Below are 23,422 nucleotides of genomic sequence, written 5' to 3'. Positions count from 1 at the left end.
CTGGTTAGGTAGCACCAGAAATGTCGTGCATGACACTTTTCCCTTTGGCATCACTAGGTTTTTTTCTAGAATATACATATCCTGAAAGGATTAGGGAAGATTACTTTGTAATCCAATGATGAATGATCATTTTAATAACATACACCATTTTGAGAAGCCAAGGAAAGCTTTTGACTCTACTCTTAGAAAAAGACACAATTTGAAGCATAAGTGGGCCCTAGATTAAGAACATGTGTTTTCGATCAGCTTCTTAAGGAATAAGGAAATTACTCTCTGCTTTGCCTAATCCCAAAGAGAGACTGGGTAATTTATATCCAAAACTACATAGCTGGAAGCAGAATTGGGTATTTCTTCTTTCTTCCACAGTGCATCTTACCATAGCTTACTTTAGTTTAGGATCTTCAGCCAATCCCCAGTCCTTTTTCTATTTGTTTTTTTTTCAAACTTTTAACAAATGTTGAAAAGGAACTACCAATGTTGAATAAATTGTTGCTGTCTTTCAAAACTACATCAGCTGTATTTTATTTCAAATGCCCTTTGATCATTCTCTTAAATCATATTTCTATATTTAAGGACGTGAAGAGAGAATTTATCAAATATTTTGGGAAAATATTAAATTGTATTTTTGAAGTAAATAGTAAATACATAAATTTTCTCTTTGATCAAAGTCCTTTCTGGACAAAGAAAATATGGTTACATATGCTACTGGAATATTATTACCTGACTCCTAAAACTCTAAACTTAAGTGAAAATTTTTTTATAATATTTTAATTTCCTGTGGCTAAAAAAATATTGTAGATGGTTCCACTGTGGCTCTTTTCCAGATTTCTGTTTTAAAATAAAAGGTTATAAATAGTTTCTTTTTTTGCTCAAGTTTTTTTATCTAGCTTTATCAATAAAAGTGGGCATTAGTAGTGGATATTGTCATTAAATATGGAAAACAATGAAGAGGGAAGAATATATGGCTTTGTAATAAGCATAACAGTATATAGGAACACCTTTTATTTAACATTTACAATTTCATTCAAACTGTTTAACATGTTAAAAGGTAAGCTGAAAAAATATTAAAAATTTTGAGTTTATTTGAGCAAAAATTGATTTGTATTGGTCAGCATTCAATCTAGCAGAAAAGAGCTGTAAGAAGGTATACAAAATGAGAAACTTTTAGGCAGAAGGAAGTGGGAACAAGGAATTTATTCTGGCAAAAAAGTGGGTTGGGTGTATTGCAAGGTTACTTTCCTTTAGCCTAGCAGGGGTGGGGAACCTCTAGCCCGTGGGCCATGAAAGACCCGTGAAATCAATACCAGCTAACGTCACAAGCCTCTCCAAATTAGCCTGACCAAATATAGCGGGCTACTTTTTAAGTTGATAATTTTGTATGGCCCAAGAATGATGTTCTAAACATCCAAATGGCCCTTGGCAGAAAAAAGGTTCCCCACCTCTGCAGGGGATGGCAGGGGGCCTATCAGGCAGGTTATGTAACTAGTTAGTGTTGTTCAGGCGATTCCTGATAGACAGGTTTAAGATTCCATTTCTGGGAGAGTTGAAATAATGTAATTAAGTCTTGGTTTGGTGATGTGGTGCTTAGCATAAGCAACTTCATTTTGGGCCTGTTGTCTTGCTTTTAATGAGTATTTGACTGTTCCTTTCTTTATTCACTGTGGAGGAACTGGAATAAGGACAAATAGATTAGAGAATTAATAGTTTTTTGAGGATTAGAAATAATAGCTCTTTTTCTCTCTTGGGTTTGTAAACAAACAGGTGGAGTTTGCAGTATCAGTGTTGTTACTTAAGAGCTGATTGGGCATATTGCTTTAGATGAGAGACCAGAAATGAGTACTAGTACCTCCTGTCCTCTATACTTCTACTCCCTTCCCCAGAACCTAGTTTAGTCCAGCTGAGAGAAAATTTCAGTGTGCAGAACAGATACACTGACAAAGAGTTACTGCTCTGCATGGTCCAGGACAGAAAGAGAGTAAAAGAAGGCAAACCTTTAGTGTTTACAGGTTTATAATAGGTTATTTCTACCCATTGGAATAATGTGGACCAATGATCAGATAATTCTCTTATTGGGAAGCTGTGACTAAGGAGTGAGAGGCCAGGACTGTTAATCTAGTGCTCCAGTTTTCCATTCTGGGTGATACCTCTGGGCCACCTGAAATGGGTGGAGATGATATTAATTTATTACAATGTCTTTAAAAATCTTTACTGGCTTTGGGACCCTACAGTTTAGGGATGTTCTATGTTGTATGATGTGGAGATCCACCAGCTCAAAGAATTTCTGTCTCCTCCTTCAAAACCAAAAATACCTCAGTAAGGACCACAGTTCTAGTGGAAGTTCCTTCGTGTAGAAACGTGAGGCTAGTCTTTCCCCCTAGTCTTTGTTCATACATATCGATATTTTTAATATCAATAGACTTGGCTCTAAGTTCTGCTTAGAATATAGTTATTTTCTGGTATTCTTTCAGAATGATTAAAATGATATTAATGAAAAATAGTGATATACATTTTATCATATTTGATATCCTCAGGACATTTTTTACTTAACAGATAAGGATCATAGAGTCTTTGAACCAACTCTTTTTCTACCTGTTACATACATTTAATCCTCTCTTATGTGATAGAAATGTTAAATCTCTTTACAGTAGAGTGAGACAGATGTATGTTTTCATGAAAAAGAAAAGGTGATTAGCTTACCTCTTACTTTTGAAATGTTAAGCAACAGTAATAGAAAGATAATACTCAGTACTGGGAGGTTTAACTAACACTGTTTTGTTGAATCAGAAGGTGGAAACAGTTCCATAAATGAGAGGATCTTATCAATTTTATGGTTTTCAAGCTACTGAGCATGAAGAGTGATAGAAGGAATAAAAAAGTTTGGTTCTTCTATAGCAGTTTTATGTAGTGAGAAAGCTGCAAAAAAAGCAGACCTATTAGATTGAACAACTTAAAATTTAGGCAAAGACAGAAGGAAGATGGTTTAATCCAAAGAACATTTTTTGCATATTTAACATTTTGAATATTAAAAATATTTAAATACCAGTATGTAAAATAATAAATTATATGGATATTTGTGGCAAAATCCTTATTGTGTATTACAATTTATAACCTACAGCAGGGAGGAAGTACACTAGACTGAAAGTTTTAGACTTGGTTCCAGCGTAGATATATCATTTTGTCGGATTTTATAATGTTTTCAGGCATCAAATTCTTCCCTTGTCCATGAATAGAAAGAGTTGACTTATGATTTGCTACCATTTTTTTTATGAAGACTATGCTTGCGTATTGCATAATACATTCTCATTATTCACAGTGATTCAATAAAGTAATGAATCTTTCCGGGCAGGGCATATCATAGTTTTTTTTTTTTTTTTTTTTTTTTTTTCAGAATGGGAAATTATAATTTTAAGAAGAACCTCCCAGTTTCTGATTCTATATTGTCAGTTTTCTAGAGGTCCATTCTCTCTTCTCTCCTCAGCATCCCCCTCCCAATACATACACACATTTGGTAAACACTGGACTATGTGGAAGTTATCTATGCATTCTCTTTCAATGCCAGAATGTCCTGGATAAATTTAGCATTTGAAATGAATCAAGTAGAACAAAATATCCCTTAAAACCAAGGGAAATGAACTCAGCAGAAGACTCAGAGGCAATTCTGTGAAAATCTAAGAAGAATTTTAAGCTCCGAAAAACAATTAAGAAAAGTATTGGACATCTAAGATATGCAAGACTATGTGTCTTCTGTGAATAGGAGAACTCCGTATAAAAGGAACAGACAATGATTAAGCAATGGTAGGAAGATAGGAATGTAAATAAAAAAGATGACAAAGATACTAAAAATGTGATGAGAACTGTATTAATTTTATATTCCTGCTGTAAACTACCACAAATTTAGTGGCTTAAACAATTCAGATTCATTATCTTATAATTCTGTAGTTCAGAAGTCTGACATAGGTATCACTGGGATAAAAACAAGGTTTTGGCAGGGCTACATGCCTATCTGGAGGCTCTGGAACACAGTCTGTTTCCTTGCCTTTTGCAGCTCTGAAGGCTTCCCATATTCCTCGGTTTATGACCCCCATCCATCTTCAAAGCCAGCAACATTGCATCTCTCTGATTATTCTTCTGTGGTCAGATCTTCTTCTGACCATAACTAGGAAAAGTTATCCACTTTTAAAGAACCACCTGGATAATCCAGGATAATCTCCATTTTGAGGTCCTTCACTTAGTTACATTTGCAAAGTCTGTTTTGCCATGTAAAGTTACATATTAACAGGTTCTAGGAAGGAGGACTTTGACATCATTGGTGGAGGGCCTTATTCTGCCTACCACATGCCATATTAAAAATCCACATTTGCCCTGGCCAAGTGGCTCAGTTGGTTGGAGTGCCATCCTGTATACCAAAAGGTGATGGGTTTGATCCCAGGTTGGGCACATATTGAGGCAACTGATTGGTGTTTCTCACATAAATATTTCTCTATCTCTCTTCCTCTCATATCCTCAAGTGTGGATTTAAAAAATCCACATTTGATGCAGTAAAGAGAATTGATATTACTGTAGTAAATTTAATCGGTGTGGAGAATAGATTTTAAAAATTCTTCTAGCTAAAATATTGAATTTGTGAACAGATGATATATGGAGACAAAAGAATAAAGTTCACTATATGAATATTTGGAGTTTCTGAGGAAGAGACTAATATAAATATTTGTCTCTAAAGAAGAAAATAGCATTTAAGAAAAATAAATCAAGAGGTAACATGAAATAAAACATTTTGAGCTGAAAAAGACCTATGAATGCAGAAAGGACTTATCATAATTATGTAAGACATGATAATCCAAAGAGACACAATATCAAAAAACTTTCAAATTATAATGATAAAAAATTTGTTAAAAATCTAGAGAGAAAAATAGCATATTATTATCAGGAATCAAAAAAAATAGGATGGTTTCAGACTTATTTTTTGTAGCATTAAATATTAGAAAGCAACAGAGCAAAATTTATTTAGTGTTTAAAAAATGTTTTTATGTAGTTTGTATTTTGTGATGACTAGAAAATAACTCCTAAGTCTATAAGGGACTAAACTACATCCTGTTTGCTTATGGGGGAAAAAAACAAACCAAACAAAACTGAGGCATACAATGATTGATTAAAAGACAATATAAACACAAAATCTATGATTTATATAGAAACATAAAACAGATGGTATATCCTAGAGTCCTAGAATATAGAGGTGGCTCTAAATAATTATGTTAAATCAAGTTAAAAACTGCCTGCAAATGTAATAAACTTCTTGCAAGAGAAGATATATAATGTAAAAATTAATTCAATAACAATAACCTAGATTTAAGTAAACTTTTGTCATTTTCTGATTTATTTATGCCAAAGATGAAACCTGATAATTCAAGAGTAAGAATAGACTTAAAAATATACCTAAACAGTTGATTGACAAACCGTGACTCATAGCCCACCCAAATCTGGCTCACTGCCAGTTTTTGTATGACCCGTGCAATAAGAATAGTTTTTACATTTTTAAGTAGTTGAAAAAAATTAAAACTATATTTTGTGATGTGAAAATTATATGAAACTCAGATTTTATTGTTTATAAATAAAGTTTTATTGGAACACAGCTGTACTCGTTTACTTACATATTTGTCTTTGGCTGCTTTTGAACTAAAACAGCTGGATAGAGTAGTTGCAACAAAAATGCAAAGTTGGTAGGCTCATGCTTTCACTGCTTCTCGCAGCACTGAAAATCAGTGACACAGTCATATCTTGATTTTTGCCTTTTGACTCAAAATGCCTAAAATATTTATGATTTGGCCCTTTACAGAAGAAATTTACAACTTCTGACCTGAACTATAAATTTTAGTGCATGACACTTAACAAAAGTTATTGAATTGAATTACTCAGTCACTGCCCTTCAGTGTTCTGCTTACTCTAGCATCTCTTTGGTCTCATATGGACTGGGTTAAAACCAAGAATCTATTATTCTTTACATTTACTAATCCATATTCTTCCATCTTTACCTTAAATGAAACAAAATTTATGTAAAAATTTTAGAATTTCGCCCTGGCCAGTTTGGCTCAGCGGTTAAAGCGTCGGCCTGCGGTCCAGAGAGACCCGGGTTCGGTTCCGCTAAGGGCACGTACTTCGGTTGCAGTTTGTCCCCGGCCCTGGTTGGTCATGCGGGTGGCAGCCACTCGATGTGTCCCTTCACCTCGATGTTTCTCTCTCTCTCTCTCTTTTCCTCTCTCTCCCTCCCACTCTATCTGTACAAAAAATGGAAAAATATCCTCGGGTGAGGATAAAAAAAAAAAAAAAAAAATTTAGAATTTCATTTCCAAAGGCAAAAATCAATCAATACTATAATATTGCATGCCAAAGTTCTATGTGCTGGTAGATATAAGAATGAACAGTATATAACAAGTGAGTTATATGTCAGTCAGTTAATCAGCAAACATTTGTTTGGCAGGTATAGATGATTAAAAAGAAGGAAGTGACTTTGAAATGAGGTTTTGAAGGCTGCCTGTGAATTCAAGGTAGATAGAGCCTGAATCCACAGGCATTGAGACAAGGAGAACAAGATTTGTAAAGCCACTAAGTTGCCAGTAGGATCTTGTGGTTGGGAACTGAAAGAAGTTCAGTGGCTAGAGCATAATTTGGATAAAAGTGGCTGGAGTTGAGGCAATAAAGACCGTCTGAACCAGGCTAGAAAGGCTATTTATTATATGTCATAGAAAGCAATTTTCATCTTGTAGGCAATGAGCATCCATTTTAGATTTTCAAACTGTAGAACAACATGATCAGATTTGTATTTTAGAATAATGGTTCTGCCCTGGCTGGTTTGGCTCAGCAGTTAGAGCGTCGGCCTGCGGTCCTGAGAGACCAGAGTTCGGTTCCGCGAAGGGCATGTACCTCGGTTGCAGTTTGTCCCCGGCTTGTCCCCGGCCCTGGTTGATTGTGTGGGTGGCAGCCACTCGATGTGTCCCTTTCACGTCGATGTTTCTCTCTCTCTCTCTCTCTTCCTCTCTCTCCCTCCCACTCTATCTGAACAAAAAATGGAAAAATATCCTCGGGTGAGGATAAAAAAAAGAAAAAAAAATAGAATAATGGTTCTTAGAATTTTTTTCAATTGCAGCCAACCATTAAATTCTTTAATGTAATGACTATCACAGAATAAAAGTTGCTTTGGGTTATACCCACTTATGTCCTATTTATAACAAATGTTTCCTTGAGGAGGATATAAGAACAATCCCCTACATACCCTAGAAACTTAGATGAGCACACCGTTAAATAAACTGAAATCATTTTAAATTTTCAAAAGATTAAGACGTTACCTGTCTTAACTGGCGAAATAAGCCAGTCAGAAAAAGATAAGTATCACATGATCTCACTTATATGTGGAATCAAATGAACATTATAAACTGATGAACAAAATAGATCCAGAGACACAGAAGTAGGGAACAGACTGACAAACCTCAAAGGGAAGGGGGATTGGAGGTGGGGGTGGAAAGAGATAAACCAAAGAACCTTTATGCACATATGCATAACCAATGGACACAGAAAATAGTGTGGTGAAGGCAGAGGGCAGAGTGGGAGCAGAGAGGAGGGGTCAATGGAAAAAAAGGGGCAGCTGTAATACTTTAAACAACAAAGATAAAAACTTTGTTGAACTTACCTGTAAGGTATAAGAGTAATCTGTCTGGCTTCTGGGTACATAGAATTGCTCTAAGACCAAACGTAATAGGTATGTTTGTGTAGTGTACCTCTTTTATATGTTGAAACTGTATGGAAACTAAGATGATGGAAGTTTAGTTATGGACCACTTGAAAATATTTGAATTTTCTTGGATATTAAAAAATATTTAAATTAATGCTTATTTCTTCTAATAAAATTAACATATTTATTGAGTGCCTGTATAGAATTAGACTAAAAGCATATCCTATTTTAAACCTTGGTTTAGTTATATAGTGAAAATAGTTTTTCAGATAATATCGTCTAAGATTTATACAAACTATTGTATTTGAAACATTATTTTCATAAAAACGAATCTCATTTTATCCTTACAGTAATCTCTTTGATATATATAAAAGGATTCTTTTTTTGCCTTTTGCAGATATATAGTCTGTATCTCAGCTGGCTGATCTGAACACATTCTTCCTTGTAAAGGAAAGTGAGTGAGCTCTGTGTTTAGATAGAGTTGAGTTCAAATTGCTGCTGTTTTTTTCTTGTTAAATGTGCATGCTTGGTAAAGTCACTTAATTGTTAAAAAATTCAGTTTACCCAGTTGGGGTTTATTGTAGATGGAACATATTCCCTTTCTATAATCTAAAACTTCCAGGATACATCTAGAACAAACATTTTAGAGAAGGGCTGTGGACCTATATTAGTATGACTCTTATTTTAATAACAGCTTTATTGAGACATAATTCACAACCATAAAATTTATTAATTTAAAGTATACAGTATAGTGGTTTTTAGCATATGCAGCGTTGTGCAATTATCACTACTACCTAAATGTTAGATTACGTTTATCACCTCAGAAAGAAACCCTGTACCCATTCTTAGTCATTCCCTATCCCTGCTACCTTCATCCTTAGCCTTAACCATTAATCTACTTTCTTTCTCCATAGATTTTCCCATTCTGGACATTTCATATAAAGAGAACTGTAGAAATGATGCATTAATTGGACTTCTGTAACTGGCTTCTTTCACTTAGCGTGTTTTCAAGGTTCATTCATGTTGTAATGTGTATTCACATTTCATTCCTTTTTATGGCTGAATAATATTTCATGATATGAATATACCACATTTGTTTATTCATCATGGATTTTTTTCAACTTATTGGCTATAAGAAAAATGCTGTTATGAACATTTGTGGGCAAGTTTTTTCATGGATATATGTTTCCATTTCTCTTGGGTACATAGCTAGGAGTGGAGTTGCTGGGTCATATGGTCATTCTGTGTTTGAATTTTTTGAGGAACTGCCATTTTCTAAAATGTTTGTACCATTTTACTTTCCCACCAGCTATGCATGAAGGTTCCAGTTTCTTTACCTCTTCGCCAGCCACTTCATATTGTCTGTCTTTTGATGCAGCCATCCTAGTGGATGTGAATTGGTTTCTCATGGTAGTTTTGGTTTAAATTTCCCGAATGACTGATGATATTGGGCATTGTTTTATGTGCTTACTGACAATTTGTATTTCTTCTTTGAAGAAATGTCTGTTAAGATCCTTTGCCCATTTTTTCATTGGCTTTTTTATCTTTTTATAGGTGAACTCTGTACAAGTTGCAATACAGAAAATAAATTTGTATCGGTCTCTTTACATTTATATTATATTCAACTTTAAAATACTGTGGAAGCATCTTTCACTGCTTTTCAGATATTTGCTATACAGCGTACCATTCTTAAAGTGTAATTTGCACAAATAACATTATTTATTATAGTGGAAAGGGGGTCTTCACTTTAAAAATTTGGGGCACACTGGATCATGCAAATTTAAATAGGGTTTTCTATTATAGCACTTCTCAAAGCCTTTTTATGGAAGTGTGTCTTGTGAAGAAAAGGGCATATGATGCAACATTTTCCAAGTACATTTGGTCATAGAAACTTAATTCACTTGAACATAGAACAGAATTAGCACACCTAAAAACACCTTTTAGAAAATGCTCCCACAGTGATTTTACTTTGTGGACAATTAGGGAACTGCAGATTATCCATTTAATACTTATATTCGATTTTGAATTCCAGTAAGAAAAAACAGCTAAGAGTATTATTATTGGTATCTGGAATTGAATTTGCCAGGAATGTGAGCACCGCTTCCTCGGTAAAAAGCTTGCCTTTGGAAACACCTTCCCCCTGGGCAGCTTCCCACAGTTCAGACCTGGCAGCGTCGAGAACACAGCGCAAGGTGTGTTTATTTGATTTCACATTTGGCGAAAGGTTTTTGAATTGTGGTTTGTTTTCTTTCACTTTGCTTTTCTTGTTTTGGTTTGTTTGCCTCTAGCAACGAACTTGGATTCAGAAGGTTGTTTTATCTTCTGGAAAGCAGTATAACGGTGTGAAAATGATTTTACTTGTTTTACTTTGTGGTATTTGGCCAAATCCAAGTAAAGAGGTGATATCCATAGAGCTAAAAATCTTTATGGATTTATTTGTTAAATTGTTCAGTATTACTAATTGTTTACAAAATTTGTTGCTATATCAATTACTTGGTCTCTCCTGATGTTTGATATACCATACTTTGGTACATTTCTATATTTTGACAATTATATATTGGTTATAATCAGTGTCCCAGCATGGTGAGTAATAAACAGATTAAGATCTTCATAAAATATCAGTTATTCATCATTATGTTTAATCTTTCTTGACTAATTGGTACATTGTTTTTCACATGTATTGGGGGGAGAGGAAATATAATATGAAAGAAAATGGGCCTCATTTTATCTCTGACCTTATCGTCTACTGTACCCTTCCACTCCTCACTCTTCTCAGAATTCTTCACTGGCCCCCTATTTCACTCCAGATAAAAGCAAAAACCCTTAACCTGGCCTCTATGTAAGACCCGGCCCCTTGTTACATCTCCAATCTCACCTCCAAGCGCTCACTTGCTCATCTGTTCTGGTTCTCCTGTCCTTTGAACATACCAAGCATGTTTCCATCTCCAGGTTCCTGCGGTGTTCTCTCCACTGAGTCGCTCTTCCCAGATATCTGCATGGACAATTTACATATTTCACTTTGAGATTTCATTATAAAGGTCATCTTCTAAAAGAGGTCATACCTGGTCACCATCCAAATATTCTGGCTCTATATTTCCTACTTAGCATTTATCAGTATCTGATAAACTACATTTTTTATACTTTTTGTCTTGCTTATTGTCATTCTTCATAGGAATATTAGCTTTTATGAGGGCAGGGTTTTTTGTTTGCTCTGGTTTTGCTCTATCTCTAGCAACTAGCGTAGTCCCTGGCCCTTGATGAGTGAATGAATGAATGATCAGTTAATTAAGCTCTGATTATGAGCTAGGCACTGAGCTTAGTGATGAGGATATGGGGATGAAAAACCCAGTTTCTTTCCTCAAAATTACAGTTTGATGGGAGAGGGATAATTACAGCAGCCATCTTGCTCTACAGTGTTGTTTTGATGAGAGTATGATTAGAATGCTGTCATCACGTGGAGAAGCACAACACTTGGAGAAGCAGCATTTGAATCAGACTGTGCTGGGCTCCTGAAAGGCAACCCTTTGTATCAGACAGAATAGCCTAGGTTGTGTTCTAGGAGCAAACAAGCCCCCAATCTTGGTGTCTTAACACAACCAATGTTTATTTCTCACACAAACTACGTATCCAAAATGGGTTGGGTAGGAAAGCTTAGTGACCTAAGACATCGAAGGCGTCATCTGGATGTACTGGCATTATCACTGCAGTAGTGGGAAGAGAGAGAAGGTAATTAAGCACTGGCATTTCAAGTTTCTTTGGTTAAAGCAAACTGCTTGATTTCAAATGGGGGAACATGTTTTCTATATAGAGGAAAAGGACAATTGGAAGATATATGAGTAGAAGTAATAACTGACATATCTTTCTACTGTTTTAAAGAAGTATACGATATCCAGATAAAGAAATATTTGAAAGCATTTTCAGAGAAAGGAAGAGCATGGGCAGTCAGTAAGCTATTATGAAGTATAACTTTAGGGAAGTGTATGTAATTCAAAGTAGTTAGAGCTCAGTGTCTGTTGGAGACAAAGACAGGTGAAGAGATTGGAGGGAAAAAAGGAGTTAGATTATATCAAACTATGGAATTAGAGCTCTGTCCTAAAGGACATAGAGAAATATTAAATGACATACTTAGGGGAATTTCTTATTTGTGAGAGATTATTTCGCAAGCAGCGTGGGGGATGGATTTGAGGGGAGAAAGACTGGAGACAATAACAATGATTATGCTAATGAAGTAAGGCTGATGAGACCCCCAGAGGAGGACAATGATCTAGGAGATAGAAAGGAAGGGAACAAAAGGTAGGGAAAGTATATATGGGGTGGGCAGACAGGACTCTTCTTAACACTGAGATCAAAGTAGAGGTATTGACATGGACAGTTTTGTGTCTTATTTGTGTCTGAGCATTTGTGTGTGTTTGGTGTTTGTGTAAATGTGTGTTGGTATATGTGAGTTAGAATAAGCTTGCAACGTAAGCAAGTCTTACATAATGATTTCTGTTCCCTTCGTGACTTCACAGACCAGCTCAGGTGCCCAGACTAAAATGAGAAACAGTAGATCGTATTCCTTTGTTAGTGGATTCCTAGAGTTATACTTGAAGGCATTGATCTTGTGGATTTGTTGCTTTTCAAATGTGGGTATTCAACTAGTTCGGTATTCTTTACTGGTGTAAAAAAAAAAAAACCCAGTTATCAAATTTTAACACAATTCTGTAATATTAGATTTCAAATTAAAATTTGCATGATTTTCTTAGAGAAAGATTTGCTATTGTTATTTTATTTTGAGTCATTGTTAGCAAGGTAAGAGTAGGATTGAACCTAGGTTCTTTGATAAGGCTTGTTGCTGTCCAAGGTATAAAGGTTAAGAATATATAAACATATTAATCTGTGAAGTTTCTTCTGATTTTGTCATCCTAAATAAACTTGTTGTACTGACCACTTAGATTCAGATCCTCCCTTTTATTATCTCTAAGATAAGTTCCATGGCTTTAATACTACCACTGTTATTTCCAGCTTAGGTGTAATCATATATCTTTTAGCTAAGTGCCATAATTTTAACTGCCACCTAAAGGTCCCAGATTTTTTCTTTTTCATCAGACTAATCTCAAATATTGATCTCTGGGACTATATTTTAATTGACTTTGGAAAACTCTTAATCATGAAGAAAATAGTAGCTATCTAAATTTTGTGGTCAATTGAATGAATAAACAAACTATAAGCTAAGTTTGCATAAGATCAAGTAAATTTGCATCATCAATAAAAATTCCCCAGGAATTAATTTCTTGATTGTGGGTATAGAGAGGAGGAACGCAAACAGCCCAGCAACTTCATTGAGTTTAGGTGCTGGAGATTGCAGTTTGGAGAAACTGGACTTTGCATTGTTGGGCAGAGTTCTGGAGGAGCTCTGCAGCCAAAACACATCAGAAATCTGCACAGGGGCTTCTCCGTGTCTTGGTTGGGTACCAGGCTATGCCTATGCAGTGGAAAGCTTCATATGGCAGGATATAGCTTTGGAAGGGAGTTTTAAATTAAACAATTATGAGAGCTTACAAGAAAGAGGAGATATTGGAGCTTTAGCCAGTCAGAATGGTGTTCATGATCCAGGATATTTAGTGGAGACTCTTGAGTAGATAATTTGTATTAGTAGGGCTGACCTATATCTGGAGTGAAGGCTTCACCAACCCAACCTAGCAGAATTTAAGCAAACCCTGATCAAACTGATATTCAAGTAATTTAGCTACCCTGCTTCCCCTTCCCACAAAAACTCAAAGTTTTTCAAAGGAAGAAAACAATATTTGGACCCTCAACAATGTAACATTTATCATGTCCATCATCAATTAAAAAATACTATACATGCCAAAGAGCAGGAAAATTTGTTATATATGCAGGAGAAAAACCATTCAATAGAAACAGACTAAGTGACAGATTTAGTGGAACTACCAGCAAGAAAGCTAATCAGTTATTTTAAATATTTTTAATTTATTAAGGAAAACATGAATGTAAAAGAGAAAGGGAAGGTATTGGAATCAAAGGAACTTCTAATTATGAAAATACAGTTTCTGAACTAAAAATCTCACTGGATAATTAATAGTAGGTTCGACACTACAGAAGACAAAAATCAGTGAATTTGAAGGTACTGTAATAAAATCAGTCCAAAATGAAAGGCAGTGAGCCTCAGTGCCTTATGTAACAATATTTAGCTGAAGGTCCTGGAAAGGAGTGAGGAGAGCAGAAAAAATATTTAAAGAAATCATGGCAGAAAATTTTCCAAATTTGATGAAAACTTTAAACTCACAGATCTAAGAACTCAAGGAACCCTAACCAGGATCAACATAAACAGACAGACATCAAAATTAAACTGACGAAAGCAGGGATTTTTTTTTTTTTTTTAAGTAGCCAGAGAAGGGGAGGATTGTGAAGTGCAGAAAAGAGATAAATTTGACGAGTGTTCATCAAAACTACCAGCCAGAAGACAGTGACATCTTTCAAGTGCTGAAAAAATAATTGTGACCCTAGAATTCTATACCTAGCAAAATATTCTTCAAAAATAGAAGACAAAATAAATACTTTTATATCTAACAAAAATGCAAGAGGATTTGTTGCCCTAAAACGGCACTTCAAGGAATATTAAAGGAAGTTTTTTGTGAAAAAAGGAAAATGAAACATTAATCTATACAAGAAATAGAATACTAGAAATAGGAAATGTATTGGTGAATATGAAAGACATTTTCTCATTTAAGTTTTTAAAAAAGATATTTGTTTAAAGCAGACATATTAGCTATGGCTCGTAATATATGAAGATGTAAAATGTATGACAATAATAGCCCAAAGGATGGGGGAGTTGGATGGAAGTTCATATGGTGAATTTTAACAAAATGAACGTTCACTCATATAACCAGAACCCTGATGATTTCTAGATATTTTATAGTTCATTTCTAATCTCTATAGTCTATAACATTGATGGTATATAGAGTTTTTTAATTGCTTTTTGAGAATTTCAAATCTACATTTTCTATATTTTCATTTTATAGCTTTTTAAAAATTATTTCTTTTTTATGAAATTATTCTTAAAAAAGGCCAACTATCAAGCGATACTTTGTCATCTTTTTAATTGAAATGCCTTACTGAAGGCATTAAACATTTGATATAGTAGGAATTAGGGACTAGGAGATGAGAGATACAACCTGCTACAAAGTAGAATTTTTGGTTTTCTCATTTGTGTTTTGATTCATACCTGGGATATTTTCTCTATCCTTTTTTTTTTTTTTAGAAATATTTCAATATACTTTTTAGAATTGTACTTTCTTCTCTATTTTTATTTATTTGTTTCCACATTGTAGAGGTATATTAGTTAATAACTTAGTGCTTCATTCCACTAACCTTTTCCACACTGTTTTCTCATATTTTAAGTTCAAGACTCTTAGTTGGATATCAGTGGTAGTAAAATTTGGTGGTTTTATAATCATGTAGTTTACATCATTGTTTGTAAATGTAAGTTTTATAACATAATCTGCTTAAAAACTATAAGCCTGAGATATTCTTATATTAGTAAACTGGTAATGATAACATCATATGAGACTTCAATATAATGAATGCATTTTATGTAGCTTCTATGAGTTTGATGTATTCTAGTTTTTATCCTCTTATGTCTACTAATAAAGCTATTTTTAGTAAGTCATACAGAATTATGAAACTACTAGAAATAAAATAACAATAAAGGGCATTCTGATGCTTACCATGGAGCTGTTTATTTTGCATTACATACTCAAATTAAGCTTACCTCAGTGACCATATCTTTAATTGGTTTTAAAAGATATATTTAAAAAGTATGTAGTATTATTATTGGTCCTATCCTAGTATACAAGAATATGTTTCTAGGCATGAACATAATTATCTTTAACCTGAAACATATACTTATGTATACTAAGTTTATAAATTTGAAGGAAATTTAAGAAATTTGTACAAAGGGAAATGACTTTGTCAAGGTCATTCAGTGTTTTATTGAAAAGATGTGGCTAAACTAAGGTTTTATGTCCTTTGGTCTGTTTGTTTCTCTACTATGCTTGTATTTTGCCAGAGGACAAACATTGAATGTTTCTTAAAAACCATCTAGTTGTCTAGTTGCTAAAGTAGAACTTTCTTTTTTTTTTTTATCCTCACCCGAGGACATTTTTTGATATTTTGTTCAGATAGAGTGGGGGGGGGGGGAGAGAGAGAGAGAGAGAAAGAGAAAGAAAAACATCGATGTGAAAGGATTGTGCTGCCACCTGCACAACCCAACCAGGGCCGGGGACAAACTGCAACCGAGGTACATGCCCTTAGCGGGAACTGAACTCGGGTCTCTCGGGACTACAGGCTGATGCTGTAACTGCTGAGCCAAACCGGCCAGGGCGAACTTTCTTTTTTTTTATTTCACTATTCCTGAAGCAGTTAGCTAGAGAGAGAGACAGAGAGAGGGAGTGAGAAAGAGAGAGAGAGAAAAATCTAGGTTATTTTTTATTCTTTAAGTAGACTTGAGTGACTTTTCCCAGAATGTTTTTGTTCAGTTTGGAAACCTAATTACTTGAAATAGTTAATACATATTGAAATGACTAATTAGCATAAATGATGCTTGCCATTAAACTAGATCAAGGAAGTTCAGAGAAGTCTGTGCAAAATTTGAAATTTGGACAAGTAACATTGTAAATGTGCCATATTCAAGCCCTCTCTTAGAGATTGACAGGGGACATGTAGAGACTCCTAAAAGCCTTGTAGTGGAATTCCCAAACTTATTAATATATTGTACAAAAACTAATATGTTTTCAGAAGTTGGTTCATGATTGCTTCAATGTAAAATACACGTAAATGAAAAATAAAATAAAATTTTTTACTTTGAATAAGCCAAACTTGGATATAAGTCGTGATTTTGATAGATTGAGAGTATATCAGGGCATTTTATCTATGCTGAACAGAGATATATTATTAGAAGTTCCCAAATGCATTTAACAGTTGGGCTATACATTAAAAATGTATTTTTTTTTTTTTTTTTTTATTAAACCTTTGTCTCAGGCAGCTTATTGAAAGAGGAAGTTCCTATTGAGGAATTAAAGTAGATAAATATATGTTTTTACTTCAGAATTATAGAAACAAGAATAGATGCCATCTGAGATGTTTGCCTTTAGAGCTTATTGTTTTCCCTCATCAGTTAGCCACCAGGTTTTGCTCCATGTGGATGGAATTAAATTTTTATTATCTATATGATAATGGAAATAATCTTGGGTTTCATATAATTCCTTTAAAATAACTCAGTTGAAAGGGATTATAAGTATTGAAAAATTGTTTGTGACCTTTAAATCTATAACCCTATTTTCAATAACTTTTTGTCTCATCAGTAAAAGCAGTCTGAAGGTTGATTGGTTAATGTTCAAAGAATAAATGAAACTGCCTTTTTTTCACTGAGAATCCCTGAAGCCAAACATACACTTGCTTCTCATTCCTTTCGACTTGTTCAGCTCTTAGCATTCAGTGGTCCAAACCGCCCGCCCTACTGGTTTTATACTTAGAATCGTAGATTGTTTTGTTCTTTCTGCAAAGTTGGATATGTCTTTTCTTGTTTCAGGACTCTATAATAGTAAAATTAGGGTCTGCAGTTTTATTTATTTGGTACGATATTATTATAACCTTTAGAAACCTTTTGAAAGTAGTAGTTTACATAAAATATAACCTTTATTTAAAAGAAAGTGTTATGTCGTTAAGAACTTTTTAAATTAACTATTAAAAACGTATCACACACCAGTCCTAGCTTAACTAACCTATCTCCTTTTGCAAATATAATACAAGAAATTAACTGCAGTTCATTTTCTATTGTGCTGAATTTAAACTCAGGTAAATAGTAATAACCATTTTTCTGCTTAGGAAAATGATCCCTTACTTGATAGAAATCCTCTCCCTTCCAGATTTGAAATGCCTATTTCTTTGGTATTTGTACAAAGTATAGAATTAAAAAAAATAATTAGATGAAAACAAGCAAAAGCAGAACCCCCACCCCCACCCCCACCCCCAGTGTTGAGCATTGTCGATGATACCTGCAAGGCCGCTTTTTGTTTATTCTGGGCTGTATAAATTTAGTGTGTTGTTTTCAAGTGTGTCTGTCCAGATGCCATAACAGTCTGTGCCTTAAAAAAGCATTATAAAGTAAAAGTAAGGAAATACTTGTGGGTACTTTTTTGTGGGGGCCAGGAATTTGTGATACAATTGTGTTTGAACTACTTCTCCCTCTATGTTACTCATTGCTGTCAATGACATTATTATCTGTTTAACTCGATATCTTCCCAAGTATGGTCCATGAAACAGGTGAGTTTGAAAACCCTGGCAGGGAGTTGTTTCTCCTTTAAAATGCAGCTTCCTTGGACCCTCCCTTACTTTACTGAAGGTGAACCTCTGAAAAATGAGGCCTGGGAATTTGTGTTTTATTTTTAAAAAATTTTTTCTTTATTGATTTTAGAGAGAGGAAGGGAGAGGGAGAGAGAGAGAGAAACATCAATGAGAGAGAACATTGATTAGCCGCCTCCTATAGGCTCCCCACTAGGGATTGGGCCTATAACCTGGGCATGTGCCCTGACTGGGAATCCAACCAGCGACCTCTTGGGGCATGGGTCGACGCTCAACCACTGAGCCACACTGGCCGGGCAAGGAATTCATATTTTAATTATTCAATTTTAAAGCATGGTTATCTTCAGCTTTTCCTCTGCCTCGTACCCCCTATCTGGGCTGTTCCCAAGTTCTAAAAAGTCAAATACCAAATACCACTTCCTTTCTGCTTGCTGCATTGCTCCCATAGTGGATTGTCTTTGGAACATAACTAGATCTTTTTTTCAAGCTTATTAATTGTCTTCAAATGTCCCAGTCTTTCTAATCTTATTAAAAGGTTACCTTATGCAATACCCTTCTACAGTTTCCCATTGCATTCAGAAAAAGTTTAGAGTTTCAGAAAATCACCGAAAACTTCCACAATGTAGTCATACTGCCCTGTTCAGCCTCCAGCAATCCATCTCACAACCCCTGTTCAGGCTTCTTCCAGCGCTCCTTCTCAAATGCGGGCACGCGGAAGAATTGCCAATGAGTGTTGAAGAAAGAGTAGTGGTTCTCAAACACTAATGCCCTCCCTCAAAAAATCAAAAACCAAAAAATACCAAACCAGACAAACAAGCAAAAAACCCCACAAAACTGGAGATTCCTAAACCTTAGCCTTTGAGATGTGATTCAGTGCGACTGTGGTGGAGCTCAGGAATGTGTATTTTAATGAGCATCCCATACAACTCTGATGCTGGCGATGGATGTATCCCATTTTGATAAGGGCTGATCTAGAACCTCTAGTCACTACTTGTGAAACTGTCTGCCTAATTAGACTCTTGAGACCTGAGGTTTTCCTCTGAGATATTTGGTTCCAGCCAGCTGACCCTTTCCAGGGGGACTAGGACTTACCATTTTACTCAGGCCACAGATGACTCCTGAGAGGTCTAAGTACTCAGTGCAGTCCTCAGTACTCAGTGCTTTTGAGATAAACTGATTCAGGATACTACACATTCCTGTTACCTTTGTTTCCTGTCCAAGATGACCTATTTGGCCATTGTCTTTCCCTGAACTCTTATGCTCATAGTATTCAGTAGTTTATTTATTTATTTTAATCGATCAATCTCTTGATATTCCCTTTTCTCCTTATATTTTTCTTTATATCTCTTATCTTTCTTTCTTTACATTTTATTTATTTACTTTAGAGGGACAGGAAAGAAGAGACAGAGAGAGAGAGAGAGATTGATTTTTGTTTTCACTTATTTTTGCATTCATTGGTTGATTCTTGTATGTGCCCTGCCTGGGGATCAAAGCTGCAACCTGGGTGTATCGGGACGACGCTCTAACCAACTGAAGTATCTAGCCAGGGCTCTTTATATCATTCTTGAGTTCCATCCATCCTCAAGCACTTAAGTGATTATTACTTTTACCTCTTAACATTAAACAAAATGTGATTCTTTCAGAGACGCCATTTCCCTAAAGCCATCTTAAATGGAAACTCTTCTCTACATACCTGTGGATCAAGAGTCTGGTTGCCTTATTGCAACCTTCAGATCATTTACTTTCCCAGGCATAGTAAAACAAATAAGACAAAGGAAACAAAATACCCCGGCTCCTTTGTGGCTCATGCCATCTGACTATAGTGCCCTCTACCTCTTTGTACTATTATCTGTGGATATTCAGGTCACTCATCAGTCTTCCTAACTTAGAGTCTGTCTTTTTACCCTAACCCAAATCCTGCCATTAACCACAGTGCCTTCCTTATTCACATGTATGATGTAGTATTATTCTGGTCTTTCATTTCCTTAACTTTTCTGCCATAGTGTTTTCTTGTCACGTTGGTCACCCTGGAGCATAACCTGCTTTACATCAATAATAATGTTACTTACCTCACACTTTCTATTAATAACCTTTGTTGTTCTCTGGTAAAAGAAATTCTTTTAGTCCCAATACTTTTATTATATGACCTCATCCAAGTCTTTTAGTCCAAAAATTGACCTACTTTCTGCTTAACTCTAACTACCCTGCTCTCTTCACTTCCTTCCCTAGATTTAGACTCCATGATACGGTATTTCACCCATTTTTGTGGTATCCTAAACTTTTTTGCCCTACTGCCCTTCTGTCATGCCTGACTGGGAAAACCTGCACTTTGCTCAATCCAGCTGTTGATCCCTTTGCGGTGCCAGCAGCCAGCGAGCAGCTGAGCACTCAGGAAGATAGATACATATCCTTTGCTGCTACCATGGATTCCTGGTTACCCATTTCATTTAGTCTCTTAGTGTTTCTCATTAAATCCTGTTTTTCCTAGACAGCTCTTTCTGTTCTGCCAAAGTATAAATTCCAGCCTCTATACTCTCAAACCTCCAAACTTTCCACCTTCCGTTTCTCTTAGAAGATAATCTTGCCTCCTATTATGTAGTGAAATTAGAGCGACCAGACAGAGCTCCCTGTACTTTGGGCTACCAATCCTCAAAACTTGCATGGATTTTTAACCATATTTTTCTCTTTACTGTTAAAGTGAAAGAGGTAGTGTGCTATATTATTCTTTCAAGTGTTCACTGAATTCTGTCCCTTCCTATCTACTTGGAAACCTGAATCATATCTTACTTTTTTTTCTTGTGTCTTGACCCACCCCCTTCCTTTCTACTGGTTCCTTCCACTTATTTTGACCAACTCAAATTTCCATCTGTATTAAAAACAATACAGTAGTCCTCAAGAGTAAAACAAAGCAAAACAAAAAAATGTCCTTCAACCTCAGTTCTAACTTTTCTACATACTATCCTGTTTCGCTCCTTTCTTTTATTTATTTTGTTATAAATGTGTCTATACTTTTCATTTCTGCTTTCTCATCTCTTACTTATTCCTTAGCTCATAGAGAGTAAGTGTTTCAATGTGTGTGTCAGGGAAGGAGCAGGGATCGCCATTGTTAAATGATATTACAAAGACGTGTAAAACTGATGAATGCCCGTTCAATTTAGGTCCAAATGAGCCATTCCTTCTTTCATCCAGCATAGTATTTGTCAGATTTAGCTTCAGTGTCACAATTATCAGTTATTTTGCTGGGTAGTATATTATACTGTGTGACTAAACCATAGTTCTTATGTCAGTCAGTATTGGGGCTATTTTCAATTTTTAGCTCTTCTGAATAAAGATGCTATGAACATCCTGTATAAAGCTTTTTTTTTGTGGGCATATATATTTATCTCTCTTGGAGACATTCCTAGGAGTAGAATTGCTGGTAATTAACTTTGTAAGAAATTGCCAAAACTTTTTCCAAAGTGGTTTTATGATTTCACACCCCCATCAACAATGTATGAGAATTTCAGTTGTTCCACATCCTCCCAATACTTTGTATAGTAAATCTGTATTTGACCCATTCTAGGGGGCGTGTAGTGATATCAAAATTTTAATTTAAATTTGTATTTTGTCAATTACTAATGGTGTTAAGAACATTTTTATGTACTTGTCATTTATATGTCTTCTTTGATGGAATTTCTGTTCAAGTCTTTTACTCATAGTTTATTGAGTTGTATTTTATATTATTGAGTAGTTTTTACACATTCTAGATGTAAGTTCTGTCAGATACAGGTATTATAAATATCCACTTCCTATTGAAAACTCACCATTTATTTTCTTACTGTACCTTTTGATGAGCAGAGACAACTTTTTTTTTTTGTTTTTTTGGTTCTATACTATTTGTGTTCTCTTTAAGAAGTCTTTGCCTACTCCAAGTTCATGAAGATAATCTCTTTTTTTCCCCAGTAGTTTTATTGTTTTAGCTCTTTTTTTTAGATCTATGGTCTGTCCTTAATAGATTTTTGTATGTGGTGTGAGATAGGGGTCCAGATTTTGTTTGCTTGCTTTCCCCCTAAGGATGTGCAGTTGTTCCAGCACTATTGGTTGATACTGTATTCATTTTAATCCCAAAATATGGCTGGAGGGTTAGTCCCAAATGGCTAAGATTTCTTTCCTAGAACAAGAGTTTCTGGGGTTACACAGGTAACTGTCCTGTAGTTACTTTTGTTATTAATTTTTATATCAATGTTGGCAAGTGATCACATTTTAGAAATAGCCTTTTCACATATTAATTTTTTTCATACTCTTTCTGCAGCTATAAAAAAAAGTAATTTGCCCTGGCCAGTTTGGCTCAGTAGTTAGAGCGTCCGCCTGCGGTCCGGAGAGACCCGGGTTCGGTTCCCGCTAAGGGCATGTACCTCGGTTGCAGTTTGTCCCCGGCCCTGGTAGGTCGTGCAGGTGGCAACCACTCGATGTGTCCCTTTCACATCGATGTTTCCCTCTCTCTCTCTTCCTCTCTCTCCCTCCCACTCTGTCTGTACAAAAAATGGAAAAATGTCCTCGGATGAGGATTAAAAAAAAGCAAAAAATAAAAAATAAAATAATTTGGCAAGGTTAAGATGAGATGAGGTGGTCACTTTGATCCCTGAAAACATTAGGAAGACCACTGTTTAGCTCTACAGTTTCATACAGTCAGAATTTATTCATCCATATAATGACTTATCTCAATATTATATTTATGTCAAGGTTTACATTGTCTACTTGATGCTGTGCTACACTTCAAAAGTCTTTACATATGGAGCATTATCTCTGAAGATCTAATTAGATACCCTTGCTTGACATATTAAAATGTAGGTTCCACAAGTGGGGGGATATGAAAGGGACATTTAAAGTAAATTGAAGAGCATCCGTAAATTCATGAAAATGTGAATGGGCTTGCCAAAACTGTAGAACTGAAAGCTGGATTTGATAGTGCATTGGAACATGAATAGAGGACAAACTTGAACATTAATGGTTCTTTACACTGAGGATTTTTGCCTTATCTAGGAATTCACCCATTTGGATGACTTAAGTATGTTAATTACATGATCAGTTTTGAATTTTTAAAACATTACTCTGGAAACATTGAATACACCATAAGATCAGCAGCAGGTGTCTTCTTTATTTACTACTTTATTCATCCCGACATCTAGCATGAGATTGTGTTTTCATGATTGGTTCTCAGTTGTGATCCAGTGATAACCAAACATATTTTCTGCTTATTTGTAAGAGTTTTCTTAACTAAGGGCCTATCTTTTAGCTTTAAAAACTGAGATGATTATATTTCTGGGGTCATAGCCTGGGCTTTTTTAATAACCTGTAT

At 35.2% G+C, this 23,422-nt stretch overlaps 1 protein-coding gene across 3 annotated transcripts in view; it reads left to right on the top strand.

Annotated features, from left to right (window-relative positions):
• TRIQK (triple QxxK/R motif containing) overlaps positions 1-23,422 on the top strand; it is a 76,752-nt gene that overhangs the window by 1,822 nt on the left and 51,508 nt on the right. Inside the window, exon 3 of one of the 3 annotated variants that reach the window (XM_036264167.1) lies at positions 9,755-9,914. The exons of 1 other annotated variant lie outside the window; for it this stretch is intronic. The gene's annotated coding sequence lies outside the window, so the exon portion shown is untranslated. Of the gene's footprint in view, positions 1-9,754; positions 9,915-23,422 lie in introns of those variants that run through there. One more of the 3 variants, XM_036264170.1, reaches the window with a different exon arrangement.

This window comes from Molossus molossus, unplaced genomic scaffold, assembly GCF_014108415.1.
Source record: "Molossus molossus isolate mMolMol1 unplaced genomic scaffold, mMolMol1.p scaffold_m16_p_16, whole genome shotgun sequence".
Lineage (NCBI taxonomy): Eukaryota > Metazoa > Chordata > Mammalia > Chiroptera > Molossidae > Molossus > Molossus molossus.
Note: the sequence above shows the minus strand (reverse complement) of the source record. Positions and strands in the feature narration are given on the sequence as shown.